The 13,672-nt window shown below is 41.5% G+C and overlaps 1 pseudogene; it reads left to right on the forward strand.

The window, feature by feature from the left end:
- The first annotated feature begins 3,442 nt into the window (after window positions 1-3,442).
- LOC123596743 lies at window positions 3,443-4,218 on the forward strand (annotated as a pseudogene).
- The last annotated feature ends 9,454 nt before the right edge of the window (window positions 4,219-13,672 follow it).

A 13,672-nucleotide genomic window follows, 5' to 3' on the forward strand; every position in this document is an offset into this window, starting at 1 on the left:
TCATATGACGGTCCTTACAGAGAACTCTGATAAAAGAATCATAATACCAGAGTGTAATTTATTTTATTTTTTATTTGAGAGAGTGTGTGTGTGTGTGTGTGCGCGCACGCGCGTGCGCTAGCAGGGGAGAGGGGCATAGGGAGAGAGAGAGAATCCCAAGCAGGCTCCTAGCTCAGCACAGAGCCTCACATGGGGCTTGATCCCACAACCCTGGAATCATGACCTGAGCTTAAATCAAGAGTTGGATGCTCAACCAACTGAGCCACATAGGCACACCATCCCCCCAAGTATAATTTAGTAACTCTAATTTAGATGGTATCATGCACATAAGAGTGGTCTCATATAGTAACACTTGCTGAGAAAAGGAAAAAGTATAAGTAGGCCTCTGTGACCAAAGGTTGCTTGAAAGCTAATGGAAAAAGTAGAGTATGAGGGTCCAATATTTTTTAATGCTTATTTATTTATTGAGAGAGAAAGAGAGAGAATCCTAAGCAGATTCTACACTGTCAGCACAGACCCCAAGATGGGACTCCATCTCAAGAACTGAGAGATCATGACCTGAGCTGAAATCAACAGTCAGACAGTTAACCATCTGAGCCAAACAGGCACCCTAAGAATCTAATATTTAGAAGAAAATATAGAGTACACACATTTAAATATGACAGTATCTCACTATCACTCTGTACAAATTGTATGTCTTAAAAAAGAGCTGTCTCTCATATAAAGATTATATTCTCTATTCAGCAACTGGAGGATTAGTATTCTGGAGACCTAATTCTATACATTTATTAAAGTTTTGCAAACCATACAAGTACTTGCTGAAGTAACATGCTCTTATGGAATAAACAAATTTTAACCAACATTTTTACATAGATGGAAAGACAAGACCCCTCCTCATGGATTGAGAATGGCAAAACCTAGTCTGGAAATTTTTCAGAAGTAATACACACACACAAACACACACACACACACACACTATATATATATATATATATATATATATATATATATATATATATATACATATATATATACATATATATATATATATGCACATAGATAGATAGATAGATGTGCATATATGAGAGGTTAAATTTAGACAATGATGTAGACAAAGTCCAAGAAGAGATACATAGGGCTAAAAAAGGAACAGTCACTGAGACTATTGGATTTTCTGTGTGGACTCCTAGAGAGAGCATCAGAGAGACAAGATTACTGCATTTTTGGTGTGGAAAGTTGGCAGAAAGAGGATGTTTCAAGGAAAAAATCATCATGCAGATCGATTTCACCATGGGCCAAAGCATCTCCCACTGAGTGAGGATGAGGCAGGGACTTATATTACTTATTCAAATGTAACATGAAAGTGTATATATCATAAAAGTTCCAGGAAGTCAGATATGGGAGAGGAAAAGAATGTGAATGGCCTTAGGAAGAGATGGGAGAAAGGAGGATTAAAGAAGATGAGCTTTAGATGGCAAAAGAAGACAAAGAGATGAATGGTAGATACAAAAACAATACAATAGATTGAAGCTAACGTTTCCTGAAAAAAGCAGAAAGGACAGTCAGGCCTCAATGGATACAAGGGGAAGAATGAGAAGGACTTCAAATGCCACTGCTAGTCTGAAGATGAAAGAGGCCACGTGAGAGGTTTCCAGTGGTCTCCAAGAACAGAGAGTGCCCAACAAGAAAGAGAGACCTCAGTTCCACAACTTCAAGAAAGTGAATTCTATTAATGACCTGAATGGGTTTGGGAGTGGACCCTTCCCCCAACAAGAGCCCAGCTCAGCCTTGATTTTGGCTTTATGATATCCTGGGCACAGAACCAAATAAAGCCCACCCAAACTTCTGACCTATAGAACTGTGTGCTAATAAAAGAAAGTTGTTTTAAGTAGCTTAGTTAATAGTAATTTTTTATGCAGCAGGTAGCTAATCAACACAGCAGCTGTGACAGTCACTAATGTGGCTTTCCTGATAATCTGATTTTTCTGTCCTCCAGAATGACACTGAAGATTCTTCTCTACTCCAGGACCAAATCCTAAATGTCTGTGGTCAGGACGGGCCATTTGACCAATGGTTAGTTGGTTAGTTAGTTAGTTAGTTGAAGTAGCATGTGTCACTTCAGGAATATCATATTTAATTAGTTGTGCTAGTTACTGTATGGCTCCCATCTTTATGCCACAGGGTTCTTGAAAGCTTGTGATGAAGTGAAGCCTCCACTAGCCTGGATCCTTGCTTGAGCAATGAGCAGAGATCCACTGCTAACCCTAGTTACACACTTAATGAGAACACAAAGTAAATTTTTGTTGTGATAAACTCCTGAGTTTTGGGAGCTTTGTTGTTGTTACTTTAGCATAACCTAGTTAGTTTTTTTTTTTTTTTCTAATTCAGAAACTTAAAATATTTCTGGGAAGGTAGAGGACAGATTTTAAAGAGAGAAGTAAGTCTAAGTGGGTGCCACTGAATGATGAAGTGATGGAGTTAGCCATGTGCAGACCTGAAGAGAGAAATATTCCAGAAAAACAGAGAACAGAAAGTACAAACAAACCTAAGAAGTGGATAAGTAGGAGAAACATCAAGGACAGTATGTCTAGAGTATAACAACCAAAAATCAAAAGTAGGCAGGGGTCAAGTCACATAGGGTGACAGACCATGGTAAGGGATTTGTTGCAACTCCATCTGCATGGGGCATGTTTCAAGCAGCAGAGGACATCAGTCAAGACAGATAGGTTATGCCATAGTAACAAAAAAGAAAATTTCAGTGGCTTAAAAGCATACAGACATCCCTCATGATTTCAATGTGTGTTTAACAAGGGTTGGCTGGAGATTCTGCTCTCTATGGTGACCATCCTTGTCCTCACTCCAGGACCCAAGCTGATGAAGTCACCACTGTGTAGAACATTCCAGTCTCTGTGGCAGTGGGAAGAGAAGATCTGGGGGTCTCGAAACAGCAATTAAATGCTCCAGCTCAGTAATGCAAGTGTCACTTTTGCTTACAACTTATTGGCCAGAACGAGCCACATAAGCCCACCCATCCACAAGAAGGTGGGTAAACACAATCCCACCAGGTGTCCAGAGGGGCATGGGGACAATGTGGTCAGTGGGTAGTACTAATGAATATGACAGGAGAGACTTGATAGGATTTATATTTGTAAAGTATCACCTTGTCTATTATGTGGAGAATATATCATGGAAGCAAGAGCAGAAGCAAGAATATCGCTTTAGAGACTATTTTAGTTACCCATGAAAAACGTGCTAATGGTGTCTGGTGCACAAGCTGGAACCACAGGTTGAGGTGAGGCAGCTGGTGCGGAGAAGTGGGACCGTCCTGCACTGCCTCCCTGAAACTGGGCCACCGCGTAGGTTGGTCTGAGGGCTCTCAGCGGATGGCCAGTGGACTTCTACCCAGCCTGCACCACGAGCATGGAGGTGTGCATGAGCAAGGATGGGGACCCAGGGCATTCTGGTTAAGAGGTACAACCACATGTTCAAGTTCTTGTGGGTGGGCGACAGCAACGTGGGCCAGGGCGAGATCCAGGAGCGCGTGCAGGAAGATGCAGCCTAAGCCCCTTAAGCCTACAGCAACCGGATCGACTACAAGACAACTACCAACCTGCCGGGCGGCCAGCGGATCAAGCTGGAGTTCTCCAATACGTTGGGCGGAGGCAGGTTCTGCACGGTGTTCAGGTCTTACTCCAGGGGCTCGCAGAGGATCCTCCTAGTGTGTGACATCACCAACAGCTGGTCCTTGGACAGCTCGGATGGGCGTATCAAGGGGATCAAGGAGCCAGCGCGCCGGGGTCTCCTGGATCCTGGCAGGGAATGGAGCCTCCAGGTAGCAAGTCGCCAAGGAGCAGGAGCGCACCTGCGGGGAGAACGGCCCAACCTTTTTCAAGTTAGGTCAGCTGTGCAACTTCAGCTTCTTCAGGTCCTTCGCTGAGCTGTCCCACATCGTGCTCATGCAGCATGGCGTGAAGATCTGTTCAGGCCACTGTTTCCTGCACCGCGTGTGCCTCACAGTCAAACTCCTGCTGCCAGTCACCTCAAGTCTTTACTAATTGGCAATTGCACGCATGAAACACCTGCGCTGTTACTCACTAGCGGGTGGGGTAGAAATGGCGGCTGCAAGAGCAACGGCCTCCAGAGGTCCGTCCATCTGTCTCAGAAATGCTTGAGGAACAAATGCAAGATCCAATGGTGCAGGCCGGGGCCGCCAGGTCCAGATGCGCTCTGGCAGGGCTTGCCCTTGGCGAACGCTCCGCTCCTGACCCGGCGCTGGGTGCAGGGAATGCTATGGCTCCTGTTTCTGGGAAGCGTGGGGAAGCAGCTAGTATGCTTGGCGGTCTCAGCCAGAACGAGCCCTGCAGAGGGCTTCGAGACTACTGCTGCGGGAGGTCTAGGCAGAACAAGCCCAGGACTCTGTGGTGCAGCTGAGAAACGGCCAGGAGGCGGTCCCTAGTAACCCTGGAGGCTCGGCCCACCTTTCTTATTTTACATAAATAAGACGTTTTACCCTTTTTTTATATTTTAATATCGTGGGCAGGATCCTCAGTATAGCCAAGCGGTGAGCCCACGTCACTTGTGGGGAGGACCTAGAGACATTTGGAGAGGAAGGGGATTTGAGGCAAACACAAAGACGGGAAGGAATCTGCTGTCAAAATTTGAATCTTTCTTTGAATACACATACACTTCACATGGGAGTGTGAGGGCTGCGCAGGGGCCCTTGGGGACCTACGGGATAAGTGAACCCTTTGCAAGCTCTGGGCAGTAAGCACTACCCCAGCTACCTGCGCCAGCAGGTATGAGCACCGTAAGTTTCTGTTTTCTCATTTAGTTTTGTTTTTTAAATTGGTGTCTCATTTTAAGGTAGAGCCAACACAACTCTGGTGATGGACTGAGAAAAAGAAGTTTCAAGGGTGATTTCTGAGCTTTGGCCTGAACATCTGTGTCAATGAAGCTGTTTATTGGTAGAATGTCAATGGTAAGGGCTGGACTAGAGATGGTAGGGAGAATCAAGATGCTTGCTTTTTTGGATATGTTAATTTTCAATGCCTAGGTTTACCAGACTGAAGCCCAGGGGAAGGCTGAAGAGTCATCACCTTAGAGGTGATATGTATATCTGAGAAACCACCATGAGACCATCTAAGAAGTGACCTTTGTAAGAGAAGATAGGAGAACAGAGGACTGATACCTTGGACAATGTGGGTAGAAAGTGTGTTTTATTATTATTATTATTTTGAATATTGGAGACTAACAATGCATTTGTGTTGTGATGGGAAATGAGTGATTCAGGAAAGATGTGGAGTACCTGCAAGAGCAAATTCCCAAAGAGGGAAAGAAGAATTAGGACACAATAAATGCAAACTCACTTTGAAAACTGTAACATGCTAATTCAGGAAAGTTCTATTAGTAGGAGTAAACTATGCCCTCCAGAAAGAAAAACTCAGTGTGATAAACTCTGAGGAAGAAAACAAAGAAATGTACTAAAAAATTCTGAGATGACTTCAAACAACCCTACACTTTCTACAACTTGGGGCACAACATCAACATGCTCTAATTTAGATTGTGAAATCCAGCTGATTTAGTGACCCTAAAATTACACCAAAAGAATGCAATGCCAACTTCATTGCTAATGTCCTTGTAAGATTCTCCTGCCTGGTTCAAATTAAAAACTCTCCCAAGATTTCCTTCAGTTACAAAACAAAGAAATATGCTCTAATCAACATGCATAATTATGCATATTACAGTGTGAAGATGATCAACTTGTCTCTTGGAAATTTATGGTAAACGCGATGTAATTGTGCTCTCATAGGGTTTCAACACGGCCTCTCTGGTTCCTGGGCTATTTCTCTCTGCCACATAGCCACAGTTCTATATAAAGGGGAATATACTCACCCCCATTTTTCTCCCTACCCTACTGCTCTATGATGTCAGCTTTTACTACCTCTGGAAATGTAATTATTCAAATATCAATAATGCCCATTGTATTAGCCTGGTAAGCCTTCCATAAGCAAATATCACACAGACTGGGTGTCTCAAACAACATAAATGTATTTCTCACAATGCTGGAGACTGGAAATCCAAGTTCCAGGTGTGGGCAGGATTGGTTTCTCCTGAGGTCTCTCTCTCCCGGCTTGCAGACAGCTGCCTTCTCTCTGTGTCCTCACATGGCCTTTCCTCCATGCAGGTGCAATCCTGGTATCTTTCTCTTTTCACAAGGGCATCAGTCCTATTTGTTTTGCAACTCCTCCTTATGAAGCTATTTAACCTTAACTACCTCTTTAAAGACGCTGTCTCCAAATATAGTCACATTAGGGGTAAGAGCTTCCAAATATGAATACAATTCATTTCATTGCATTGAAACTATGTTCCTAATAAATTCAATGCCAATTCTAGCTTTACTTGAATAATGTGGTTTATTTAATACTTTTTACAACTCTCTCCTTATAAAAATTCTTTTTAGTCCCCCTCAACTTTCCATGACACTACCCTTTCTTTTTAAATTTTTTTTATGTCTTTATTTTATTTTGAAAGAGAGAGACAGAGTGTGAACCGGGGGAAGGGGCAGAGAGAGGAGACACAGAATCTGAAGCAGGCTCCAGGTTCTGAGCTGTCAGCACAGAGCCTGACGTGGGGGCTCAAACTCACAGACTGTGAGATCATGACCTGAGCTGAAGTCGACGCTTAACCAACTGAGCCACCCAGGCACCCCAACATTACCCTTTCTTGATTGTGCTTTTTCATTGGCTATTTCCACTGTTTCCATTCAATGTTTTTAATCTCTAGGCTCAATCCTGAGCCCTCCTCTTAAAATGATTTCACTGAGGGGTATTAATCATGCCATAGTACAAACACAATCTGCTTATTACTGATACACGCTTTTATAATTCTAGCCCAAACAACCTCTCGAGTCTCAGAGTCATGTGTATTCACTTTCTATTGAGCATCCTGGAATCTACTGAACATCTCTGACTAGGACACACACAAGGGCTCAAAAAATAGTTGGCTTTCAATACATATTTTTTGAGTTCTTTCAATACACTTATTAATTCTTTCATTCAAAAATAGTCATTGATTTGCCTACTAAATAGCACGCACTCTTTTAGGTACTTGGAATACATCCATGAACAGATCAAGATCCTTATCCTCAAGGAGCTCCCATCATAGCAGGTAGGCAATGGTGAACATGATAAGATGATTATACACATGGAAGTTGTTAAATGCTAAGACTAAAGAAAAAGTAGGGCAAGATAAGGGGGATCAGGAATGGGTTAAGGGGGAGGACTGAAGGACTAAATTAGATGGTTAAGGGAACCTCACTGAGAAAGGGAGACTTGAACAAAGGTTTGAAGGAAATGGATGAATAAATACAGTCATCTCAAATATAGTAAGTCTGAAATCTCCATTTCCAACACATCTCTTCCCTAGAATTCTCAATGTGATTGTCATTCCTTCTTCCACTAGGGTAACCATATAAATCTGTCTGCCAAACTGGGACATGCCAGAGAATAAAAGGATAGTACTACGGGCCTTAACCAGCACAGCCCGAGACAAACTTGGAGGTCTTGAGTCCTTTTTATATTAACTCCAGAATTATCTCCTCTTCTCCATTTCTACTACTGCTGTCTCCATTCAGAATTTCAGGATCTGTGATTTGGATAGACACATGAGTTTAATAACGATCTGTCCTTTTCCCCTCAAATCCCTTCCCTATACCTCAGACAGAATCTTCTTAAAACACTCACATCTGACACTCTCATTTCAAATATTTTTCGAGAGAAAGAGGGGAGTGACCAGTGCGGGTAGAGAACACGTACAGAGGCCTGACAGGAGCAGGGCTATGCTGGGCCAAAACACCCTCCTCTGTGACTGTCACCTACTCACAGGTGTAGGTCAACCCGGGCTGTGAGTTCCTGTTACAATCCCGCTCTGCTGAATGCCTTTCCCAAAAGGTAAGAACACAGGAGAATCAGCCGGTTTATCTTTGAAATCCACAATTTCTTCAACTTCAACTCTAAAACTCAGTGCCTCACAAAGATTAAATGCCCATTATTTGTCCTTAAGATGTGGGAAATTAAAAATATATCAGATCTCTCTATATTTCCTATTTCAGCTCAAATGAATCCAATTAGGTTTCACTGCAAACTATAAAATACTCTAGGCCTATTTCCTCTTTAAATTGATTATAAATGTTGATGCTCTTACGTATAAGTGCAAATTAATCTAGGGAATTCCATGAAATTTTATTTCTTAATTAAGCAATTTAAACTAAATTACTTAACTAAAATGACTACTCTGGCTCCTAAGATTGTTCAAGGTCAGACAAATGTAATCAAATGTAACACAGTGATTTCTCACTTGGCATAAACCTTTTTGTCAAACTTATTTCACTGCTTTGGACTTGATAGAGAGAGGACGGACTTTTGACCGGGGTGATCTCTATGGAGACTGGAACCAAGATTATAGGAGGCAAGACTGGGTGACAACACTCAGGCCAATTGCAGGAGTTTCTGTAAAATGGAAACAAGGTTTCCATTAAACTGAGAAAGGAACTGAGGGCTTAGACTGCCCAGAAATTAAACTTTCTACTGATATACATCTGGCAATGCTCCAGTGAGTGCAATCCATTTGGCCAGCCAGATGGACTAGTCCTGGCAGCTTTTCTGTCTCATGCACAAAGCACTTCAGCCTGGGGAAGAGAAAAATCCCCAAACAAAAATAAAAATAGAGAAGACTCCAGCATTGTGGTTAAACAATGGAGAAGACTTGTGGTCTTACAAATGAGGTTTCCACAACATTGTCTGTGCATTTCAGACATTCCAACTGTTACCTTTTTCCCTTGATTTTTAATAGCTTATTTATCATGGGTGAAGGATGAGATTACTTATCTGAGGCTCCATGCTTTTGGCAGAAAACCTTTATAATGCTCAGTTACTCTCTCCTGGAGGAAAGAAGGCAATCTCTAGCCTCTTTCTGAGAAAAGATACAAAGAATGTTGATAAAAATCCAAACTGAAAAAGATCATTTGAAAATGCAAACTTTCATATTGCTGACTATCAAAGGGACTCGGGCTAAAAGGATGGACACACCAAAGACATTGTTTTTTCTCATCTGAGGAGGCTTACCCTTTTCTCACATTCTAACACCACGAGTCCGATTCAAGTCGCCCATTAGCCTGAATGAGAATTTTCTTCTGTCAGTCAAACCATGCATCTGAGTTGAAGTCCATTGATCATCCATCAGCTGAACTGCCATGGCTACTCAATAATCATGGCCCATTTCTGATTCCTTAAGTCAGATGCCTAGATGAGGGCATGACATCCGCTGAGTAGTCCAAGCATGTTTTCTCCTTCCTCGGCCAGAGTTTGCTGAGGGAGGAATACATAGATAAAAATCCATTCTAAGGAACCATCCCAATGTATGCCTTTTTATAGACTTTATATATGTATGCCTAATTATAGACTTCTAAAATTACTCTAAAAATATATTTTAACTCATTTATTAATAAATTATTGCACAAGGACAGGTGGGAAGGTGTGACATAAAATTTTAAAAAGTTAATGTCTTTGGGGCGCCTGGGTGGCTCAGTTAAGCATCAGACTCTTGATTACAGCTCAGATCATCATCTCATGGTTCCGTTCATGAGATCAAGCCCTGCATCGGGCTCTACACTGACTGCATGGAGCCTGCTTGGGATTCTCTCTCTCCCTCTCTCTCTCTACTTGCTCCCACTCAAAATAAATAAATAAACTTTAAAAAAAAGTTAATGTCTTTTATTTATTGAACTTCTTCATCAAATACATTTTTTTTGTCCTTAGATATATGGAGTCAACCAAAACTTAAAATATGCTCCTTCCTTCCATCTCTCTTTCCCTCTCTTCCTTCTAGATTTACTTAGCTCCCATTCTGTGTACGACAGTGGGGGATTTGTGTGAATTACCAATAAAATAAAGCATTTTGGGTGAACTCGTGGTTTTACATGTAAACTACCTGCATTTCCGTCAGCTAATATTTAAGTTTCTTCCATTATTTGCATCTTGACACAATGTCAAGTTCCAGATCAAATATCACAAACACAAGCTTCCATGTGGAATGTTTTCCAATGTTTGATTGTGGTTCTTGTGGTGTTTGGGCCATATATTGTCTAGTTTGTTTGGAGAACTAGATTCCTTAACCCTGTCTTCTTCATTTACAAACACTAGGAATTCCTTTTCTTCATTTCAAGGGAGGAGTACTATTACTTTCCATCTATTCATGCCAGCTGCCTTGGCAGAATCAATCCTTTCACTCTTTATATCACTTCTGCACCCAGGCCTTTGCCACTATAGGCTGAAGCTCCTGGTAAAATTCTCAGAATCATAGCATGCTACAGTCTTTTTTTTTTTTTTTTAAGTTTATTTATTGATCTGGAGGCAGAGCGAGAGAGCGAGCATGTGTGTGCACATGCACACATAGGTGAGGGACACAGAGAGAGGGAAAGAGAGATCCCCACACTGTTCTTGAGAAGCCTGATGTGGGCTTGAACTCTCCAACAATGAGCTCATGAGCTGCGCTGAAATCAAGGGTCCAGGATTAACCGACTGAGCCCCCCAGGCACCCCCTCCAGTCTTTTTGAAAGGTCATTTTCTTAAATATGCTTTCCACCATTGTGTGAGCTCTTTATATTTCTTATGTTTCTTTCTTTTACTGTCTCTGTGAAACAAATCTACAGTACTAGGACTGTAATTTTTCAGGCGACATGCTTAGCAGATATTTTCAGAGACACAAGGAAGCTCGCTACCATCAAGCCCTCAGCACGTTTGCTAAGTGGGCATAGTTTGGCCTTATTTCGTTATCTAGTACTTTCCTTTCTAAAAAGCCTTGTGCTGTTGCTTATGCTTTTATTGGCCAAAGCAAGAGCTGATTAAAAAAAAATAACTGAGGGGCGCCTGTGTGGCTCAGTCGGTTGAGCGTCTGACTTTGGCTCAGGTCACTATATCACAGTCTGTGAGGTCGATCCCCACGTCGGGCTCTGTGCTGACAGCTCGGAGCCTGGAGCCTGCTTCAGATTCTGTGTCCCCCTCTATCTCTGACCCTCCCCATTCATGCTGTCTCTCTCTGTCTCAAAAATAAATAAACATTATGAAAATATTTTTAAAAATTAATTGAGATATATGGACATGTAATTCAATGTGTCTATTTTAAGTATACAGTCTAATGCCTTTTGATATGTATATATACTGTGTAACCACCACCACCACAATCAAGATACAAAACACTTTCATCACCCCCCAAAAGCTCCCTGTATCTCTTAAGGTCAATACCCCTCCCCATTCCACTTCCTAACTCCAAGCAACCACTGATCTGCTCTCGGTCACTATAAATTAGTTTGGTTATAAAACTATAGTTCTAGAATATCATACCAATTGAATTACATAGTGTGTTCTTTGTGTCTGACTTCTCTCACTCATGTTTTCAGGATTTATCCATGTTCCTATGTTCCATGTTCCTATTTATCCATCCACCAATACCTATGTGTATTGGTAATTCCTTTTGTTTTAGTGCTACTACATTCCTTTTTGTGGATCTACCACAACTTTTTATACATTCACTTTTTAATGGACATATGGGTTGTTTCCATGTTTTGGTTTTGCTTTGTTTTTTGGTTTAAGTAAAACTACTATGAACTTACCTGTATAGACTTTGGGTAGATATATCAGGGCACTTTACTAGAAGAAACATAAAATGGATATTCAAGGGCCACAAGTCCAGATGCCAAATGGAAGACACGGGTAATATAAATGAACGAAGCAGACTAAGCATTGGGTAAAAGGGGGAGGTGAGGAATGTAGCAATTGGCCACAGATCCAGTTTTTAACTCTCACCCTTATGAAATAATGTTAAGAAAGCCAAAGTGATAATATACTGCAGTATCAAAAGAAAAGTATTGTAGGTCAACTCATTCCTTGGATCAAGTAAGAAACAAATCTTTTCAGATATTTTTCTTTCCCACAGGCTAAGGTGTTATCAAGCATGCATCATTAAGAAAACAAATTTAGTTTTAGACAGCCTTGGGTTTGAATTCATGATCCACACCTACTAACTGTGTGACTTTAAGCAGGTTTCTCCATGTTTCTGAACCTTTGTTTTTTATTAGTAAAGGGAGATAATAACGTTATCCATTTCATTGAGTGGAGGTAAAGCATAAACAAAATTAAAGTATTATCTGAAATTAACCTAAACACTCTTTCTCTCACTTTGGCATAAGTTACAATATTTGTGTGTCTTCCACATACTAAGCCCTCTGTGAGGCACAGTACTCTCATTATCTCATTTTATTAAATCCTTACCTCCTTCGCTAGACAAGAAAATACGGCTAAGAGAGGTTGAAAGCCATGTGATGAAAGCAAAAATGAGAACCATCAGCTCTGCCTGGAATTTGCCAGGCTTCATCAAAGGATGAGCCAACAGCATAATAATTTTCATTGACTCCAGAGGTATTGCTACACTTGCAAAAGGCTGGGACACATTTAAAGGGAACTCCACTTTTTTGCAACCATTATAGCTTCTTCCACTCATCCACAACATACAGGTCTGATGTGTTACTCATAAAAAGCTGGAGGCCAACCTTTTTTGAAAACTTGTCTTTGGCCAACTCTAACACCATCAAAAATGTGTCTCCTCTACTAGACTGTGAGCTCCATCCCCAGGACCTCACAGAATGCCTGGCACATAGTAGGAAGAGATCATTTTATGGAGCACAACTTGGACAGTTTTCCTCACATCAAATTCAGGAACCAGAATCTTTAGATAAAGAATAAATACTCCCTTATTAATCCCATTGTGTATATTGCTGTAATCTTTACAATGTCTTTAGGAGCTTAAACAACCACTTGAGTAGCCTCAGTTGGCCTCATGACCAAAAATGTATCTCTCTTGGTATAATATTGAGTCACTTATGTTTAAAATGATGTCACTTGGGGCGCCTGGGTGGCTCAGTCGGTTCAATGTCCGACTTTGGCTCAGGTCATGATCTCACAGTTCATGAGTTCAAGCCCCGCGTCAGCTCTGTGCTGACAGCTCGGAGCCTGGAGCCTGCTTCAGATTCTGTGTCCCTCTCTCTCTGCCCCTCCCCCACTCACACTCTGTCTCTATCAAAAAATGAATAAACGTTAAAAAAAATTTAAAATGATGTCACTTGTCTTCACTGGATCCCTGTTGTTTCTTTGTCTATGAAATGAGGGTGTAGACCAGATGGTTTATAAGATCCTTTACAGCTTTAAATTCTCTGTAATTCAAATAATACTCACTGGTTTCTCTCCCAATTCCAAGAACTTTGAGGTAACCTGGCATTTTTCTCAGGACCAGAAGTGTCAGCATCATCCAGGTCATTAAGTTTGAGAACCACCATTGCTGAAAGGGAGGATCCCATCCTTTTCCCTCTAGTCTTAGTCTTTCCTCAAACATCAACACTGGTGCCCAGTCTACAGCAGCTGCCAGCTAACACCTCTTACATTCTGCAGAGAGGAGAGTGCCTGGAGAGTTCTTTAAATTCCACTTCCCCTGCCCTATGACCCAACATAACATCTCTGTCAGCCTCACTAATGAATCACGAGGATAATTAAAACACATGGCATCTTTCCAAAATTGAGCATCAGTTGGTAAGCAAAGCCTACCAATGGTTTCTGCGTGGCTA

Source organism: Leopardus geoffroyi, chromosome C1 (assembly GCF_018350155.1).
Source record: "Leopardus geoffroyi isolate Oge1 chromosome C1, O.geoffroyi_Oge1_pat1.0, whole genome shotgun sequence".
NCBI classification, from domain to species: Eukaryota; Metazoa; Chordata; class Mammalia; order Carnivora; family Felidae; genus Leopardus; species Leopardus geoffroyi.